Source organism: Limulus polyphemus, unplaced genomic scaffold, assembly GCF_000517525.1.
Source record: "Limulus polyphemus unplaced genomic scaffold, Limulus_polyphemus-2.1.2 Scaffold849, whole genome shotgun sequence".
NCBI lineage: Eukaryota > Metazoa > Arthropoda > Merostomata > Xiphosura > Limulidae > Limulus > Limulus polyphemus.
Genome location: NW_013666459.1, coordinates 3,237 through 24,995, shown reverse-complemented (window position 1 = coordinate 24,995; position 21,759 = coordinate 3,237). Strand labels below are relative to the sequence as shown.

The window sequence follows — 21,759 nt, the reverse complement described above, 5'->3', positions numbered from 1 at the left end:
CATAGCTTTCCATAATTTGGAACCGCTAACTGATGGGGTAGGAGGTGCTAACCAGCATTATTCAAAGCCAACATGACTACTCTTAACCGAATAGTATAATTGACTGTTTCTTGTATAATGTACCAACAGCTGTAAGTGCAGAGCATGTTCAGCGACATATCGCATGCTCGAACCTAGGAACGTTTAATACGAAGTCCTGCTTGTTAACTACTCGACCAGATTCTGTCCTGACGCATGACTACAAAACACACGCCAATCCTTTACATTATGTGACAGTATTCTTATTCAAAGGCACGTCATATTACAATCATGTAAGTCATTCTTTTGTGATGTAACTATCTATTGGGTATTTTTGTAATTATATATTAGAAGAATTGACCAATAAACAGGCAGAATATTTGAAAGGGGGGGTCTTAATTTGTGAGATCAAAAGCCAACAGATTTTGTGCGAATCACAATCAGCATACAAAGCATGCTGATGCTACAGGGGGTCGGGGGCATACGACTATTTGAAGCAAAAAAAGCTAATACTTCTTCAGAAGAATGTAGACCATAAGCAACTGCGCTAAACTATATAAGCATTTTTTTTTACATCACCAAAATAGGGGGTTCTCCCGAAACCCTACCACCACCCCCACGTACATTCATGATAAACATTATTATTTCGATGTAGTTTTTAACAACTCTGAACGGTAAACCTACACACACGCTTTGACGAGTGTTAACTAACTTTCTTGAATAATAATTAATCGAAAATGTTAAACTTTAAAACATTGTCTGTAAACTTTCGATATTTGTTCTTTGTTTTTAAAAAGTATTTGTGAAAAGTTTGGTGTTTTAACGTTTGAAAAGGTTACAAAATTTAGTTCTGAAGAGTTCGTGGAGTTAGTTTGGAGTTGTTCAGAAAGGTTTTATAGTTAACCAATTTAGTGAGTCACATACTGCTAGTGTTTTAGCACGAGATTGTTTTGCCGACGTGTATTTGTTTCTCAAACTGGCCCGGCATGGCCAGGTGGTTAGGGAGCTCAATTCGCAATCTGCGGGTCGCGGGTTCGAATCCCCGTCCCATCAAACATGCTCGCCCTTTCAGCCGTGGGGGCGTTATAATGTGACGGTCAATCCCACTATTCGTTGGTAAACGAGTAGCCCAAGAGTTGGCGGTGGGTGGTGATGACTAGCTGCCTACTCTCTAGTCTTACACTGCTAAATTAGGGACGGCTAACGTAGATAGCTCTCGTGTAGCTTTGCGCGAAATTCCAAACCAAACGAACTTCGTTTCTCAAACTAACACATTGTAAATTTAGGACTCGGGTAATTTTGGTTAGCGACCAACGGATCAACTGTTTTACGAACTGAACAGAGAAACATAATTTAGGATTCACTAAATGTTGTGGAAATACAAATAATAATAACTATTGTAAGCTTTGCATTAAAAGTAGTAAGTATTATTTATTCAAAAATACTGAGTTATCTTTCAGTTCTCATAGAGACCTTTTGAAGTTACTTTTTACCATTATTAATGATTCATGTCGTTTGAAATGTACTGGTAAATGTGAACAGTGCTCAGACTGATCAACCAAAACATACCAACAGTAATGCTTGTTTAGTTTCTTCGGTGAACTTAGTTATTTGTTGTAATGATTGTTTACAGGTAAGGATTAATGTGAAATTTGGGGTGAAAAATGTCGAGACTGCTGTACATACACTATATAACACCCACATCACGACGTAAAATGAGAGTACCACAACAAATTACATACGAAGCATTTTCTGAAACATTGTTAATTACATTGTTTGGGAGAGGACAAGGAATTTGTTTCTAATTAAATCACTCAGCAATGCTCAAATATGTCAACAGGAGACTAGCTAATTACTCGAAGCGTTGCGGGGTGTTAGCATTTTCCCTGGTACCAATGACGTCATCCAATGTCGTTGGGAGCGTCTATAATTGATGTGCTTTTGGTCATCAGAAATCGAGAGCACATATCTAGCAATGTTCTCCCTCCTACATAGTCAGTTAATCACTCTCTCATACCCTGCTGGAAACTAGGAAGACAGCGCAAAGTTCTAATGATATCCTAAATCCACTCTAACGTTGGAACTTTGCCAAGTTGATCGATTAGTTACTCCATGACTTTCTTTCTCAGTTGATTGATAGGCGTGAGGGTTATTACTTCAAGAATCCTCGGGTATAGGTTAATTATACTCACGAAAAAAGAAAAGAAAGATTTTTGCTGGTTGATATTTTAAATAAGAACATCGAACAGTATAATTTAGTTTTCTGATTTTGTTTTTTAAAGAAGTCAGTTTTGAAACATAAAAAAAATTGTTTTTACTTAAAGCTGTATTGTATATAAGCGTAAGAAATCTGGCAGAGGTAAAGATGGGAAAGCATCAAGCTTGGGGATTCCAGAATATTCCCCAGGAAAATTATTACAAATATACTGGATATGTGTGCCTATTTTGATGTAATAGGGGCTAAGATAGAATGGAAATTTCTTTACATTATATTTTCCATTATTTATCCTCAACTATCGGATTCACTTTAGAAAATTCATCCGTTTTTAGAAAAACTTGTCTTAGACCTAAAACAAGTCAAGTTGACGAAAACGTAAACCTATCGAAATTTACAGGAGTGAAGAGGTTGCTGCTCTCAACCCTGTATATGTTAGCTGTCTTATGATATAATATTTAGAAGGTTTTATAAGCTACATATGTAATGATATTATTGTATAAAAAAAGGAATTCGAAAAACATGCTAATTAAAATACTACTAGACACTAAACTCCTGAAATTCCATCTGATTATAAATCTAATTTTACATATCCATTTTGCCCTCTTTTTTTTTTGTTAATTACAATCGCCACCTATCCGCGTAAATGCTATACAAAGTTTATGACTATATAGACAACATTCATAACAAAGTGAAAAAACAAATATTTAATATGGATGAAAAGTACAATCTCATTTGCTGCTTAATTTTCTATTATGTAAAGAAAAATCACAAATATATATATGTTTAGATCCTCCTTATTTGTCCATAAAGTGGTGACTGCACTTCCCAATCTGTTCTCGTAGCTCTGCCTCCCAGTGGCACAACGGTATGTCTACGGACTTACAACGCTAGAAACTGGGTTTCGATACCCGTGATGGGCAGAGCACAGATAGACCATTGTGTAGCTTTGTGCTTAACTACAAACAAACAAACTCTTAGTTCTGGTACATTATCAAACCAATACTTTACAATTAATACCTAAATATTGTACTTAGTACTCTAATTTTAACTGTCATGTTCAAAATTAAATCTATGTTTTAAAGCTTTGTATCCTGGAATCTAGCAGCAAAAATGGATTTCTGGGAAATACTAATCTATTCGACTTTTATATATTTCAAGTCAATATATATTTTCATCAGTAATTCAAATACACTTATACGCAAATATATATGTTCACAACTGTAATTTAGTTAATGGTCCAAGAAAGAACGATTAGGAATGATATCATACAACTCTTTTTACTAACATGTAAAACGAAGACTTCCAGCTTTTCTGTCACCTTCTTCTCCAACGTTGATGCTTTTTTACTCTGTCCTGAAAAACCGTTATACATAAGTAAACGAAACCTATCCTCCGGAATGTTGAATATACTATTTCAACCTTACCCATTAGGTAATTTGTTGTGCTTTTCTTTGCTTACACGATTCCGTTTTGTTTGTTCGTTTTCTATGGGGAAGTTTCGCTGAAGAAATGAAACATCTTTATGTTATAAAGTAAAAGATTTATTTTCAGTTAACGAGAAGTTAAAGTTTTTCAGACACTTTATATGTGTTTATTTACAAAGCGAAGAGATAGTGTAAAGGCTAAGATTCTATTGCGTAAGGCTAGGAATTATTCATTCTCTCGCCCATTGCATACTTAATCTCAATATGACAATCATTTAGCAAGTTCTAGTAGCAATAGAGAAGTATTTATGCTGAGGATTCATGGTTTGGGACCCGTTGCCGCAAAAGTGTCCTCCGCTTTAGAGTGAGGGTCATATCTCAATATTCTGTTTGACAAGAGTCGGCAATGGATACTGTAGATTAGCTGCCTTCTCTGTAATATATCCGTTCAGTTAAGAACAGATAACCGATAATACACTTTTTATAGCTTATTTGGGCGAATACTCTGTAGCAAGCAAGCTTACTAAAAGAAAATTAATAAACCAATAACTGAACACCTGCTTAATGATTTATATTCCCTCACGGATGGACTTTAAAAAACCATGAAGTGAGACAGTTTCAATTTTCACAATTTTAACTAACTAATGAGAGTTCTTCTTAACCTTTAGTTCAATATTGCTAACTTTCATATTGAGTTATTTTAAGTTCTTCCCTGTTACAATACTAATTGTAAAAAAGTGACTTCACCAATTTGTTTTGTCACTTCTTTGCAGTTAGTGTTTCTAATATGCAATTTGGTGAAATCACTCGTTTTCTATGTAAAATATATAGGAAATTCAAGCATTAATTAGTGGAATTAACTGGAATTTTGATGATATTTTTACTTAGATTTTATTTTGTACAACTCATAGGTTATTAGGGACCCTGCAACCAAGACATTCGTGAACCCACGAGTCATTTGGTGAATAAATACTTTATAAAAATGTGTTTAAAAAAAAAACGATGGGGTTCATATGGACCATACGGTTAATGATAACTTGTAAAAATAACCAACACTTCTTTCAAGCGTCCGTAAAAAGGGGAAGATATACTTACGGCTGAACAAATCGCACTTTAAAACCATTTCAACGTATATTGATTCCTGATTTGTTTGTGTTTCAGCGCTAAGTTACACAATGGACTATCTGAGTTATGTCCGCCATGAAGATTGAGCCTCGAATATTAACGTTATAGCACTCAAGCATACTACTATGCCGTTATGCCATTGTTTCTTGGAAATCAGTGGATTAAGAATAAAACCAAAGGAAGGATTGCTTTCTATTAATAATAAACATGCTTAAACTGTACACATGTAACCACGGAAGTGACAGCTGTTGGGGAACCTTAGACATTGTCAGTATAGCCACCCAAGGGTAGGTACGGCTTTGTATAGGGCAGGCTATTGCTTACAAAATGAACAATGAACAATGTTTCCTTGTACCAGGAAGCGTGATAAAAGCATGGCTAAAATAATTTCAGTTGTGTGATCATGCAAATCACTTGGTTCAGTATTAGAAATAAGGGGCTGATCAGGGTTGGGAAGTCTTTTTAAAAAATGTGGGCTTTTTCTTCTACACAAAGAGCCTCCCAGTGACACAGCGGTATGTCTGCGGTCTTATACTCCTAGAAACCGGGTTTCGATACCCGTGGTGGGCAGAGCACAGATAGATAGCCATTTGTGTAACTTTGTGCTTTATAACAAACAAACAAGAACTACAGAAATAATTTAATTGATTTACCTTAGCCTAAATGAAACTTGTAAAATGAAAGTATTCAAAACTTAAGAGAGCAAACATAAAAAAAAACTTAGCTTATGTCAAAAACTCCCAAGTTGTATACGGCTTTTTAGATTATCGAGGTGGTCTTTCACCCACCCAACCCCGGCCTACGATCCTGCAGATATGTAATGAGTGTTCAAGTTTGTCCTTGTCAAGAATTACTTTGTGATAATATAAATTTAAAAACAAGTAATACCAAATAAGAGATTTTATACAGTGTGATATTCTATATAAAAAGAAATAAAACCTTCATTCGTCACAGTGGTTTCAAAGTGGCTAAAGTGAAGTGGACAAAGAAAGATTTGCGCTTCAAGCAATCAGTTGCTCAGTATAATCAATATACATTACTTTTACCGGGAAGCGACACTAAAACAAAGTGTTTGATTACAAAGGATTTATGTCCCCAATGGTAGTGTTAAAAACGATGGTTCTTGAAGATAAGTAGATAAAGTAAATTCCCATTTATATTTATAGTACTTTTATTCACCTGCACTTTGTTACTTTTTTTTAAAAAGAAAATAAGTTTTGCTTCTGAACTTTTAAGAGTCTGCTTATATAATAAGTCAAAAAGCAATGAAGACTTTAATATTTGTGAGACGTAGAAATCACGAAATACAAAATAGATAAATCACTTCTCGAGAAATACGATAACTCGAATAATTTCGTATGGTAGAAAACAATAAATACATGAGGGTTGAAGTATCTTAGATATATGATAGCCTCAGCTGTGCATGGGCTCATTATATTATGGTTATGTATGCTATATGTTTGTGACAGAGTTGAGAGATAAGATGTTGTATTTTTATCTACATATTCGTTAAATATTATTTTAATTATGCGTTATAGATTAGTGTGTTTCGTCTTGTGTGGTTAAGGCGCTCGACCGAAATCTGCAGTTCGCGGGATCGAGCCCCGTCATCGAACATGCTCGCCCTTTCAGTCGTGGGGGCGTTATACTGTTACGGTCAATATAGCTACTCACTGGTAAAAAGTAGCCAAACAATTGGCGGTGGTTGACGCTGGCTAGCTGTCTTTCTTCTAAACCAGGAACGGCTAGTGCAGATAGCCATCGAGTACCTTTGCGCGAAATTCAATAAACAATCGTCTTGTAATTTAAATTTACATAATAACTAAGGTTCACTGTAATGTTCTAGAATATTGGAAAGTATTCTCAAATAAAAATTACTCGAAAATATTGAATTATTAAAGCACTCTTGTGGGCAAATAAATAACAGAATTTTAGAAACGTTTACTGAGGATACGTATTTTTAGGAATTAAATTTAACTAACATATTAGTTTAAAACTTTCGAAACGCAGTAGCTTAACCAGGATTCATATTACTGCCAGAGGTTAAAGATATCAATTACACGATATAGATTTAGCTTCACGTATCATTGTGTCTATAAATAAGTAATGCTTTGATCAAAAGTAATATAAATTTGATTAGGCCTAGTACTGAATTGTAACTTTTGCAAAATGTTACCCATATGTAATATCAATGACCAGTTGAATCTCACTTCATGATGGCAGTTAATTTGAAAAACTTATATCCTTTCTATAATACACTACAAAGTACTTTTTTGTCTAAACTTGAAGAAAATTCCGATATTTATAATTGTAATAAAATTTAATTTATTAATACTGTGTATGTTCTATGATTACTGAAAACCAATCATTACTACAAAGACCCGAAGTATACTTGTTAGTTGTTACTTAACAATACTATAATATTTGCAACCAGGCCTTTCTTATTGCACAATTTTAACATAAATTCTACATTTCGTTGCTTTTATCTCACTTTACTGGAGAGCGACTACCAGTTTGTATGAAACGTAGAGTAATAGTTTTTAGTCTGTGACAGTTAAGTCTCCGTACACTGCAAGCGATAAGCGTGATCTGCCTATACAATACGAGGCTTGTTGAAAGGCAGAACGTACACGAAAAGTCTTTAGGATTACTTCGGGGCATATTCAATATTTTGCTTTGTGCTCTTTCTCCCATAGTAGAAAACTTACTTATATATCCTACGATATCAGGTATAAAAGTTAACTGCTTGAAAAAGAGGACGAAACTTCAGTAACAAACACTACTGTTCTTAGTTTTATTAAAACGATTATTTTTCACTTTTATACACATTTTGCAGAAGCTGAAAATGAAATATACTCCCGAAACGTTTCACTAACCTAGTAATGTTTCCTTAAATCGTATAGTTAGCTAGTTATCTGTGGGGTCTTTGGATCTAAACCTGTCACTGAAAATGCTCGCCCTTTCAGCCGTGGAGTTGTTATAATATTACAGTCAATCCCATTATTTGTCAGTAAAGAGTAGCCCAAATGTTGGCAGTGTGTGCTGCTGACCAGTTGCTTTCCCTATGGTCAGCAGTTTAGGATCAGGAATGGCGACAGAAAGTCATAGTAGCTTTGCCATTAACCCAACAAACAAACACATTTTGGTAATTACATCCAGGTACAAAAAAAAACTACATGCCCACAGTGATAATATTGGATGTACAGTTGCACTATAGACTTCTAATGAAAGTAGCTTTTTGAGGGATTAATCGTTTTTGGTCATGACCAAGTTATATGCAGAAAAAAATCGTAACAATATAGAGAGCATTGCAAAGTGCTAAATATCACACATTTTGGGTGTAGGTTAAGCCTTAAAATATTAATGAATATTTTAGCCGAAAATATTCTTTGTTTATAATGATGATATATTATTAAACTTACATGTCACAGAAAATAAAAACTTAAAAAAAAAACATTTTTATTTGGCACCCTTCCAAGAAACTATGATACTGTGATTATGCCATTTGTGTAGATAAGGTATACGCTGCATACAGTATGTACTTAACTTGGATGGCACGTGAAATTATTTAACTATAAATACTTTTATTGCTGAGCGCTCGAGATGAATTTATACTGCACTTGATAATGAGGTTTCTTGCTACCGGTTCTTTTAGCAGATAAAAACCAGTGACTTGAGTTTGGTATACGCTTAAATAATTGCGAGTAAAGTATCGTAGGAAGGCAGGCCTTTTATCTCATTTTAATTACTTTAACATTAAAGTCCGATAATCAATGTAAAATTCAGAGTTGAAGAAAGAGCGAGCGACTTGTTATATAAGAACTAGTAAAGTTAGTTCCAGTTGTTTCAAACAAAATATATTTGCAGAAAGAATTCTAAATGATCATTAACAAACTCGGAGAGACACTTTAGACAGCGATGTACACCCAATTAGACACAGTACAGATGTCGCTGTGGGACAATACCGATCTTACAACTAGTGACAACTCCGCACAGAACTGAATAATAAAAAAAGCCCAGGTATTATTAAATTAATGAAAAAGCTTTCTTTTCTTAGAACTTAACTTTGCTATTAATTGTCAGAGATCTGTAATCTCAAACGAAAAGGCAGTATGAGTAATACATGTTCTGAAAGCAAAATACTACAAATTCGTTTAATATATATCCATGATGAGCTGGGTACAATTAACCTCAAGCATAGCTAGGAATGGCAGACTAATTGCAGGTCGAAGTCTGTAACAATTATTTGGCATGGCATGGCCAGGTGGTTAGGGTGCTTGACTCGCAATCTGAGGGTCACGGGTTCGAATCTGAGTCCCACCAAACATGCTCGCCCTTTCAGCCATGGCAGCGTTATTATGTGACGGTCAATCGAACTATTCGTTGGTAAAAAGAGTTGGCGGTGGGTGGTGATGACTAGCTGCCTTCCCTCTAGCCCTTCACTGCTAAATTAGGGATGGCTAGCGTAGATAGCTCTCGTGTAGCTTTGCGTAAAATTCAAAAACAAACAAACAATTATTTTTCTTCTGCATATGTACAAAAAATTAACTGAAAGGCAATAGGTTTGGCACTATTTATTTTGTAAATTTTAAAACACGGTAGGGTAGTTACTTATATCATTTATAATTATAACCGATTTTTAAAACAATAAAAGTATTTTTAGTATAATCAGAAAAATTTAAACTAACTTATCAAAAATTGTTATGATGTGAATGCCTTTTAGAAGCTGGCGAAGCGTGATATAATTAATTATATTTGTCTTAAGATATTATGTTATGCCAATTATATGTTTTAACAATGGATATGACGAATATAGATTGATTGAAATACTATTATTATACACTCTTCTAATTCTTGAAAACCCTTAAAGGACGAAATTAGGAATGTAGTGTTAAAATATAATAGGACTAACATAATGTCTTATGACAAATTTAATTAATTATATCATGCTTCGCCAGCTTCTAAAAGGCGTTCACACCATAACAACTGTTGTTGTAACAAATTGCTTTTATAGATAGTATTTTGACCACTACTACGTGCGTTGTATCCCAGCCGGCTTGAATATCTCTGGATTGAGGGAAACGCGTTGTCGTCAATAGATATCACGAATATAATGTTGTTAAAATACTATTATTATATAATCTTCTGATGCTTGAAAGTCCGTAAGGGATTAAATTAGGAATGTAGTGTTAAAATATATAATAGGTCTTGTGGCAAATATAATCAATTATATGTTATCAAACTTTTGCATCATCAATTAGTTATTTCCAATGGAAACAGAAAATGTAGAATAAAGAAATAAAAAATATTGTGTTTATATACGTAACGTGAAAAGTGTGATGATTTTATGTTAGTGTATATATTCTTACTAAGCGTAAGGGTACATCACTACAATTAAACCTACAGAATTTATGAGAAGAAATAATGAACTAAAGAAATTTTAATCAACAAATGCAAATTCTTTTGCGAGTTTTATTTGAGCTTGTTAGCTGAGACTGATATTAGAAACGCCACCTATGCAGGTAGTACTGATATTCAAGTATGTACTCGAAAATCAGCGAGAAGATAAACGTCTAATTTTACGGCATTGATAAGTGTGCCTTATGGATTTCAAAAAACTAAGTACTGAAAACTTCACGAAATACACAGATAAGGGGAAAACATTTTCTCAGCGAAATACGTTTGAAATGCCGGGAAAAACAGATTCTAAAGCTGAGTACACTGAAAGAAAATGTCTCCTCTAAAACACGACTCTAGTGCTTTACGAAAAGCATGCGTATAAATAACTCAAGAGCTGACTGAAAAGTAACGCTTTCACTAATAAAGTGTACAAGACTTAAAACTGACTAGGTGTTTTCCTGTTCGTTTGAAATTATTTACCAAATATTCTGTATACCTTGTTAGAGAATGATGTTTCAGACATTGGCATCATGTGTGTTGACGTATTAATTAATATCAGCTTTTGCTCAAAGCAAGCTACCTACATAGATTATAACTATAAACCAACCTGGTAATGAACATATCCAATTAAATATACTGTTCTGACGCTGTTATTTATAAAGATTAGAATCCATTATTGTTTGATTAGTTTGGTACTCTCGCTGTTAACGATATTTTTAGCCGTAATGTTTGCATAAATGTTCCTGATTTAGGCTTAAGTCATAAAATATTTGACTCTATCGGATATGTTTGTGAAAACATAAGCAGAAGTTCAAAAGAGATTTTCATGGATAGAAAGTGTTGATATGAGGAATTTAGCTGCAGGGCAAGGACTTTATCTCGAAACTTTAGGTTATACAAATGCCTTGATGATATATCATCTAATACTAAAATAAATTGTTCAATGCCCCCCAGTGGCACAGCGGCATGTCTGCAAACTTACAATGCTAGAAACTGGGTTTCGATACCCATGGTGGGCAGAGCACAGATAGCCCTTGTGTAGCTTTATGCATAATTAAAAACAAACAAATTGTTTAAAACTATATAACTGTTTTAAAATAAATCACAATTAATCATTTTCGAAAAAAAAAATCACATTAAGAACAGTCATTTACCAAGACTATGAATAAAATAATACGCGACAAAAAATTATGACAGTAAAAAAACCAAAAAAAAACATTAGTTATCAACTTGTGAAAAAAAAAAATGAGAAAAGTTTTAAATTACAAAATATTCCAATTAGTTTCGAACATCTTACTCTGTAGTATTTCTCCTCCTCGGAACTTGGTGGTAAGTACGTTAGTTGTTTTACATTAGATCTGCTTTTTCTTCAACAAATACTGCTTGTATAAGCTATTCTTCTCGAAACTGTATTTTATCTTGTAACAATCGACATAGCTGGTAGATGAGACGGTCCAATGGCTTTCGGTTTTGGAGTTATCTATAAAGGATGGCGGAAATTCATCTAAAAAAAAAAAAGCTAGAAAAAAGTGGATGTAGAACAAAGCAAAAGTATTATAGTACAACTCGTCCATGGAATCTCTTTACTGGGTATGGTTTACTATGTAACTAAATTCAAATCAAACTAGTGTATAGTTTTTACTTAATCACTTTATATGAGGATTAGTAGAAGATTAAATATTGCGGAAAAAAGCTTCCCGTCGATCTTCCTTGAACGTTTTTTTAATAAATATGGGTTCGCAATAAAGATGAGTGCAAATTCTATGTTGCGATATATGTATATTGCTATATATACACGCATGCATATAAAATATATATTTTAACACTATTATTTATATTTTTCTACGATTAGTCTTAGTTGTTTATTTCTTGAAGGTTCAAATACTCTTTCATATCCAATTTATTTTTGTATTAGTGGTTGCAAGGAAAGTGAATAAGTTGTGGCCCCTAACCTGCCAGACAATGACTAATGCCACACAATAGCCTTGAGAAGCCTTCCATCTGGCTAGTCCTAGGTGTATACACAAAAGCTAAGCAGGCTTGGCAGTGTTTACTTGTGAAGACGATAAAGCCGTATTTAGACATACCACATTGTATTATCTTCCGATAGTGAATTTCAGGGAAAAGTCAATGTGTTGAAAACAATAACAAGAAAAACTATAAAGGTGACTCAATACACGTCCAGTAGTTTTGACATTACACGCCACCTACAATTCTGAACACAGTGACATAATATGTACTGTACTTCATCATCTTGAATTTATAGAATTTTTTATGTTCAGTTATCGCGATTAGGTTTTATATGAGGATGTAATGTATACATGTAATGTATTGGGGGATGTAAAGTGTGATGACAAAGAGACAGAGAAACTAGAATTTTAAAAAATCCACAAGTTCTGATTTGCAAACAAGAAAAATGGTTCAGTATTTATAGTTTATGGATAATTAAAACCATAAAATGATTCGTAGCATACTTCCCGGTTCTGAAATTTTTGTTATCAGCTGATTTGACATTTTTCGTTTTGATATTGTAGCTTTTCTCCGGAAGTATGATTCTATTATAAGTTTATTTTAGCATTAAAATAAAAGTATAATATCTGAACGTTTTATGCTCATCAGCTTATAATGCTTAATGTTGCACTATCTACGTTACAAAATAAAAATTATATCTTTTATTCTTTTATCAGGCAACTGATGGAAACATCAATCATTTCTAGATAGAATGGATCCGACTGAGATAATACCTAGGAAGTTAACATAGATCCTTTGGGATTTGGAATAACGGCATTCCATCAACAAAACAATTATCTTTGCCAACGTTCTAGGCCTAAGTATATTGCATGTTGAGATCGATAGAGAACGAAGTTGACCTATCCTACCTACGGCATGCTAATTTATTTAATAACCACTATTACAGTTTGGTTCAACTGTTACATGTTCTAAGATATCTAATAGTAGCTACTACCTAAAATCTCGCCCGAAAAATAAGGATTTTAAAAAACTTTTGAAGATTTTTAACTGCACATAATAAGAGGTATAGATAGAGAAGCACAACATACATCAAAGAAGATAATATTAGAGGCTCTTGTGAACAAATTAGAATTTAAGAACCTTAGATCCAACTGCTGACTAATTTTTTCTTTTTACATCGTTTTTGTCGCAACACATATTTTTTATGAAAAAATTAAATTCTAGTACTGTTTACGATAAAATATTTATCGTAATGACTACAGTCATTACTCTGACTACAGTCTTATATTACAGATCACTGAAGTCTAATAAAATACGTATTAGATGTTATTGAGCATAAGTTCAAATATAAAAAGAATTAAGATAAAAACAACAGTTATAATTCTCACTAAAAAATGAAAATACAGTATTTTCTGTCGTTTTCATTATATACTAATAACAGAAAACCAAATGATATTTGATTTTATTAAAATACTGCAACATCTTTGCATGTATATTATGTATTTATTTGTGCTTAATAGCTAAATAAAAAAATTAAACTCTCAAAACGTCGTCTTCTCTTTTCTATATTTGACGCCATCACGAAACAAGGGAGAAGCAAGCTCGTAGCTGTAGTTCAAGGCATTTCTCCCTACGTCAGACGGGTTGAATGAGAATACATACGCTTTCAGCCAATCACAGTTTATCTTTTCTGAACTTTGTTTTTCTATTGGTTAAGTATGAAAGGAACCTGACGACTCTAGACCGGTTGCCAAGGCTTGAAGTATCGACCATGGCGTGGGGGTAAAAGAGGGTGGGGGTAATTTCAACTATTGTGTTGGTAAGTAGTTTATCATGAGTTCGGTGAAAAAAAAGACCAATCGATACAAAAACAAAAGTGATAGAAATCAAAAATTAAAATTTTTAGAGAAGTTTGTCACTACTGTGACAGCATCGTGATGAAAGTCAGTAAAAATGAATAAATAAATCAAAAATAGATGAACTAGCCACAATAATGATCGTTTATTGAGAGTCCATCATTCGTTGTACGAATTAATTAAACTTTTAGTTGAATACTTTGAAGGCATATATTTTTTTCTTTTGTCATACGAATCATTTAAAAGGGGAATATATAGATCGTTTAGAGTTTCGCTTTAAGCTGCGTTGTAAGTACGCCTGAACGCTTATTGTACATCAGTTAAATGTACTTAACTTGCTGTTGATGAGCGTTAACATGATTCATTTCTTTGTGTTGTTTTTCTACTGGTTTTATTGAGTCATCTCACCAGTCGATAACAGCTAGTTAAATGCAAGTTTATTCAATGTTCATGATAACGTACATTCAAATGCTTCATTCAACATAATCCATTCGATGTTCAAAGCTTCGAAAAATAAACAATAGAAGCAAAATCTTTACACTAGAGAAAGAAACAAAATGTTTTTTTTTAAATGCTGAAACCATATTTCGCTTGGCAAAGTGTTTCAGCATTTTGATAATTTTTAAGTACTGTTTCATCCCCACCACCCCGTCTCACCAAACATGCTCGCCCTTTCAGCCGTGGGGGCGTTATTATGTGACGGTCAATCCCACTATTCGTTGGTAAAAAGAGTAGCCCAAGAGTTGGCGGTGAATGGTGATGACTAGCCGCCTTCCCTCTAGTTTTACACTGCTAAATTAGGGACGCCTAGCGTAAATAGCCCTCGTGTAGCTTTGCGTTAAATTCAAACCAAACCAAACCATTCCCACCTACAGTGGCTCAGCGGTAAATTTGAAATTTATAACGCTAAAAACCGCATTTCGATACCCCTAGTGGACACAGCACAGATAACATATTGTTTAGCTTTGTACTTAAAACAAGCAAAACGTAATTATTGTTCATCTTTAGTTAAAAATGTACTGTATGAACGAGGTCAGATCCCTTCTGCGTTGTCTGTAGTTGATACAACTTATGTATATATATCAAATACATTTGTTTATTTCTCATTACATTATTGCATTTGTGGTTCACATTATTGCATTTGTGGTTCATAAAATTCTGTACATTTTTAATTTTTGTTTTTTATAGTAAGTTGTTGACGCCAGATGGCACTACATGAGACAAATGAGTTATTTATCAGTCTTTGTGTACCTAGATCAAAAGTTCAGAATTCACATTGACGAGAATATGTGTCTTTCATAAAGATCCCCAGTTCAATCCCATGGTTTACCAGATTTATTCATTCAATATTGATAACACCAAGCGAGAGTCCAGACCGTGTATACGCCTGTTTGTTGGTTTTGTTTCATGCTCAACACACATTCAAGTCTTTGTTTGAGCTTTGACTTGTGTGAAGAGCTTGTGGCAATGTCCGACAGGACTTCTTCAGTAAACTAGTTTCATACATTTTACACGTTAATTTCTTGTTCTTCTTCATGTGTTGATGAATAAGTTACGTGCAGTGATGGCACTACATGTTTCAGTTTAGTTTTTCTTAGACTGTGCTTGGGTTGTTATTTATAAAAGACTAAACCGTTTGAAAGGATTAAGAAAGATATTTTCATGTGAAAGTCATGAGATATTAAGTGATATAAAATAGAGCGTTTTGAAATATCAAATCGTTAGCTAGAGAAGCGTCCTCTTCTTTTATTTAACTCTTAACCAAAATGATATTATAGAGAAAGTGTTAGATTAAATATGGAAAATCGTATTGTAAAGGTAAACTTAATTAACAAACATGGCATTTTTATTTTTGATCATAACATTTGTTTATGGGCTTAATCAATTGGCTGTGAGTTGAGTGAAATATGACTTTATTTGCTAATTTCTGCGATGGTTAATATGGAAAAAATAACCTTCTGGAGAAGTGGTGTACTAAAAACAGAAAACAATTCTCTTCTGAGGTTAACGAAGATACTTAACTTTAGTATAATTGTAATAGATTTTTTTTGTAATTGTATATTTACAAAGTGCCTTCCACACAAGTGTTTTTATTACATATTTTTAGACTTGTCATTCGTAAAAAGTGTTTGATTAGTGTTTAAGTCTTTTTTTTTTACACAAAATTGCTTAGCATTAGCATCTGAACTTGTATTTTATTGTATTGCATTTTCAGAGACAAATATATTTATTTTGGTTAAGATTTCTCGACAATATTATTTCTACAATGAGTTTTAAAATGCCTTAAAATGCTTGAACCGTTCTTTGTGAACTTATTTTAACGCAAGAAACCAATAAGAAAGGCAGAGATATTTAGGAACGGCAATTCTAAATCACGGAATTCGTAAAATATGTAGATGAGATTATTCTAAAATTATAATATCGCACTTTAAGTACAACTAGAAATGATAACTAATAGTGAAGTGAAGGAAACATAAAAGTTTGCCAACCGCAGTTTCTTTTTTTTTCTCTCTCTCTCTTTTTTTTTGTGTGTGTTCTTTAGAAGCCCGCGTGGTTGTTAGGACAAAGTAAATACACAGCGTCGGCGTAAAACTGTGAAGTCTATGGTTGGTTGAATGTGAATCGATAGAGATGGGCAGTTGTGAAACTGAGCACATGTGTGCTGTTTGTCTTTTTTGGTATACAAACTGCGTTAAACTCAAGGACAAAAACTTAGACTAGTAACGTATTGTCTCATTTTTCCCCAACAGCAGGAACTACTATGCCTAAAGGCTATTCACTATCCCCTTGTCCTTCCCTGCCATTTCCAGCCCCCGTAGGGCATGCATTTTACAACCTTGTACATTCCTGATCGCTCAGTGCTCTCTAGTTTGTGCTTATCTACCAATCACAATAACGAAAATACAAATTTCGTGCTCTGATTGGCCAATGGGAACGTTTACTGGTGTTTTTATAGCTGGCTGCAGGCGTAATTGCCTTGGATGAAAATTGCTTTCTAGTGAAAAACTGCTGTATACATTGGGCTATATATTATAGTGGTGAATAAACGAACACTGTTATTTGATGTATCTTTGTTCATCTGTCTATCCAACTATATGAATGCATTTTTTACTTATGTATTATACTATGAATTGGCAGATTTGGTGACTGTTCTGAGCACGAACAATTTCACTTGACATCAGCAATGTTTATATATCATAGATCACGAGCTTAAACCCAGTAAAATTAACTTCGTTTCAGTCTATCGTGTATTTCAGACACATAAATTAATCATTATAAGTTAGATTAAATTCCTGAGCAGGCAAACTTAATTGTTAACTGAAATAATTACTAGAGAAAGACACACACCATCAGAAAGAGAATACAAACATGTTTATGTCTGTAAAACTAAAAGACTGCTCGGGAAACTACTTTTAGCTTTTAAGTAAGGTGTTATTGTTCTTTTTCGTTGTTACTTTCGTAAAACTAAATAAAAAAATACATTGTCGATAACCATAACGTGTAGACTTCAAAATAACTATAAGTTTTGTTTCTCCTCGTTAGTGCTTACACAATCATTGCTGAGAGACGCAAAGGACCAGTGACTATAAAAAACAACATGGCGACTACTGCTTCTCGCTTAATCTCGTTCATGGGAAGTAGTGTACAAATAAATATTTTATTAAGATATATCCTGGATGAAATCTTAACACGTTCACAAGGCTTTTCATTTTTATACATTATATCAACTCGATAAGCTAAGATTTTTTGTTTTCTTCGTTATAAAATGTTCGATTGTTTTTTATTTGTTTTTTTACTTATAAAACGGCTACTCTTACAGAGGAATGAAAACACAAAACAAAGTGAAGACATACTTTAGTGGTAAAAATGTGCAAAATATATGAATTAAGCTTTTACACTGGATGACATCATGAAACACATTAGTTTTCTATGAAAGTTTTTTCTTTTTTTTTACTGTTTCTTCTAAGAATATAATTATAAAGATTTAGATACTGATAAAATTTCAATCAGTGAACTCTATTAAAAAACTTATTTATAAACGGTATCAGTCTTGAAACTTATTAAAAAGCCGCAATAAATCATGCAAAAGATTCTGAATTTAGGTTCTCATACATATATTGCAAACTTCCTTGTGTAAAAAGAGTTGATTATTATTATTAAACGTACTTGAAATTAATTGTTTGTTTTAAACTTTTCCAACAAAGCTACATAAGGGCTATGTATAGCCATCCCTCATTTTGAACCGGTAGACAATTAGTCAACACACCCACGCAAACACTTGAATTATTTTTGTCTGCCCGAATAGAAGAATTTGACCATCACATGTTATACTGTTACAATCCTGTTAGATTCACAATCCAGACACACCAACCAATAGACCACACCAGACCTTGGATTCACAATCCAGACACACCAACCAATAGACCACACCAGACCTTGGATTCACAATCCAGACACACCAACCAATAGACCACACCAGACCTTGGATTCACAATCCAGACACACCAACCAATAGACCACTCCATACCTTGGATTAACAATCCAGACACACCAACCAATAGACCACACCAGACCTTGGATTAACAATCCAGACACACCAACCAATAGACCACACCAGACCCTCTCATTTCTTACTCTAACTTCATGGAAATTCCGTATCTTTATTGCATTGATGTTCAAAAACAAGACAGAAAATACAAGTAATAATAACCCTAAAATGCGACTATGTATGGAGCATTACTCTTTCAAATATGATATATGCAATAACCATTTTGTCGAGTTGCTAGCATTATTTATTAAACAATATAATCCGTATTTACTTTACATTCTCACTCATTCACCAAACAGTATCATGATGGGAACTATATTTATATTTAAGATAGTGAAAAACAAAGCAGATAGGCGTCATAAAACAAATACAGTTCTACAATATATTGAACTTATTTATTGCATTATATTTAGAAGTTGCTATAACGGTTGGTCGACCTACAAGTTCTCAATATGATCGAGTTTCGACACAATGTTCGCAAGCAGGCGTCATCTGTTGGGATAATTTATAAGTATCGCAATAAATACTTTATAAAATTAGACAGAACAACTTTGAATATCCAACCAGAAACAAATTATGAACACTCACGAAAATAAAAATTTTGAGAAATGGTAATTATTTAATCCCTGTGAGCGGTGCTTTTGAGGTTATTGGATTTTCTATTGTTATGATGCATTATGATAAATCTAACGCTATTTTAATTTGATGCCAAGAAATAAAAACAATCTAAAGTAATGTTTTATTCTGATTAATAATTAATCATCTGAAATGTTAGTATGTTTAAGATATTGAATGATAGTAGGTTCATACGTTCTCGAGCAAATTGTCGTAAACATGTCTGTATCATTTTTTGAATAACTGGTCCTAACAGATAAGAATACTTTTTTTATTCAACGCTAAGAGACCAAATAAAATTCAGCCTAGAATTTGACTTAAGTCATCAAAAAATATGATGCAGTTTTCAAGCCTTTGCGTTTATGAATGACTTTGGTTGGTTACAAAACTCTTCTTAGTAGTCCTAGTTGTTTAGTTTAATACGAATGGGCTAGTTCAGAGTTTCTCAACCAACTATCCGTGAACCGGTATCGGCCCGTAACAACCATCTCGATGGTCTTGGGAATTTCACGAAAACAAACAAACAAAACTGGCAGCACATTCATATATAACTCATAACGGTTTTTCGTTGTACTTGCATTTCAGCGGTTCGCGACAGCTTAGAAAGGAAATGAGAAGGCCTCTGGTAACGAAAATATTGATAACGCTGGACTAAACCATGCTTATGTAAATGTTATTTCTATTAAATTTTTGTTGTTAATACGAGGAACCAAGTAATCATGTAGACGTACTGATAAATAATTGAAAACTTCAAAACTTCGCATGACATGTCTGAAAATAATAATGTCGTTAATATTATTTTTTGTGTGTAAACTACAATAATATATTGAATTTGCAATATTTGTCACTAGATGGCACTAAAGTTTGTCAAAATTCTAACAATACAACTAATTCGAAGATGACTTTTATATGCGGAAACATCTGTTAGCTGAGTTTTTGCACAGACCTTAAAATATAACGTTGATAAACGGAAACATCGGCACACGTAGATATGTAGATCTTGATAGACGAGTTGTTCAAAACTTGAAAATAGCGTTGATAATTGGACCAATTGTTGGTTGAGATATTGCAAAGAAAATATCTGCCGAAGCTTTTCGCCAGACATTAATCATAGCAGAACCTTCTTGAAAATGATCTATAGGAAATAGTACAGCTTATAAAATGAGTCAGATCAACGTAGGCCGGTAAGATCTACTTATCTACATGTGCGGATGTTTCCGTTAATCAATGTTATATTTAAAGTTCAGTGCAAGAACTCAGCTAACAGATGTTTTTGCAGATAAAAGCTATCTTCAAGTTTTGTACAACTAATTTATTTGGTTTTGATGTGTAGTCATTTACTCACCATTAATAACCTAAAATACTTTAGGTGTTTGGATAACATGCTGCTTATCTTCGCAGTTAATTATCTATAACTGTTTAGTGGACTAATTGGGTAGGTCTCCACGTCATATTTTCTTCATTGAAATTTTAATTTTGGTGAATAAAATAAATTAACAATAAATAAATACACTGTAACGACAACTATCATAATTATAATCATGTGATATAAACGAAATGAAAATTTCACTTCTAAAGGTTATATAAAGCAAGGTATTTGGCAGTGAAAGTTTATTTTTGAAGTAATATTGTAATTGTCTAATAGACCTGACGTTTCATGCCTTGTTACGAGATGGCGGTAAAGTATGATATTATGCATTATTTATTGTTTGAATTTTAATTATGCACAAAGCTACACAAGGGCTATCTGTGCTCTGCCCACCACGGGTATCGAAACCCGGTTTCTAGCGTTGTAAGTCCGCAGACATACCGCTGTGTCACTGGGGGTGCATTATTTATTATTCAATATAAAACAAAAACATTTTGTGCCTGAAGAATCTCCCAATTTGTTTTTATTATTTTAAGAATATATTACTTTGATTTTGAGTAATAATTCAGCCATAGGTTTTCAAACCTTTATATATTTCTTAACTATTACGCAACAAAGGTTTAGTGTGAGTAAATAGATTAGATATATTGAATGTTTTTGTACTGAGTTAAACTTACACGACTAAAATATATATTAATTTGTTACTTTAATTTGCTTACGTTTTCCACTAGACGTAAATATTTTCCTTTATTCAGAAACTGACCATATATTCAATATGCTAGAATCAATATTTGGAATGTTCCGAAATGAAAAATATTTTCCTCAGTTTGTACAATCCGCACCACTTGTGGTTCAGTGGTAAGTCTGAGGGCTTATACAATCCGCACCACTTGTAGTTCAGTGGTAAGTCTGAGGGCTTATACCACTAAAAATCGGGTAGCTACATTTCACTACTTAAGACTGTATTTACGTTTCGAATACATAGAAGTGGACTTTCTGTGGCCTTAGACTGTTTTCTCTTGGGAATAAAAAGTTGTTTCAAACGTATATTTGTTTTTTATAACATGAAATAGAAATGTTTTGATGTAGTGTTACCAGTATTATTGTGAAATTATGTTGTTGTACGTAGTTGTTATATAGCAGTTTTGTAAATAACTCATTTGAAAGAAGATGAAAGATGAGTAAGACGATTTTCCTGGCTTCGCCGACCAGTT

General features: G+C 33.4%; 1 protein-coding gene across 1 annotated transcript in view; it reads right to left on the bottom strand.

Moving 5' to 3' along the window:
• The window catches only part of LOC106460854 (zinc finger protein 608-like), a 158,022-nt gene extending 146,290 nt beyond the window's left edge, over nt 1-11,732 (bottom strand). The window contains exon 1 of the mRNA XM_022387655.1: nt 11,483-11,732. The gene's annotated coding sequence lies outside the window, so the exon portion shown is untranslated. The remainder of the gene's footprint in view (nt 1-11,482) is intronic.
• Between the last annotated feature and the right edge of the window lie 10,027 nt (nt 11,733-21,759).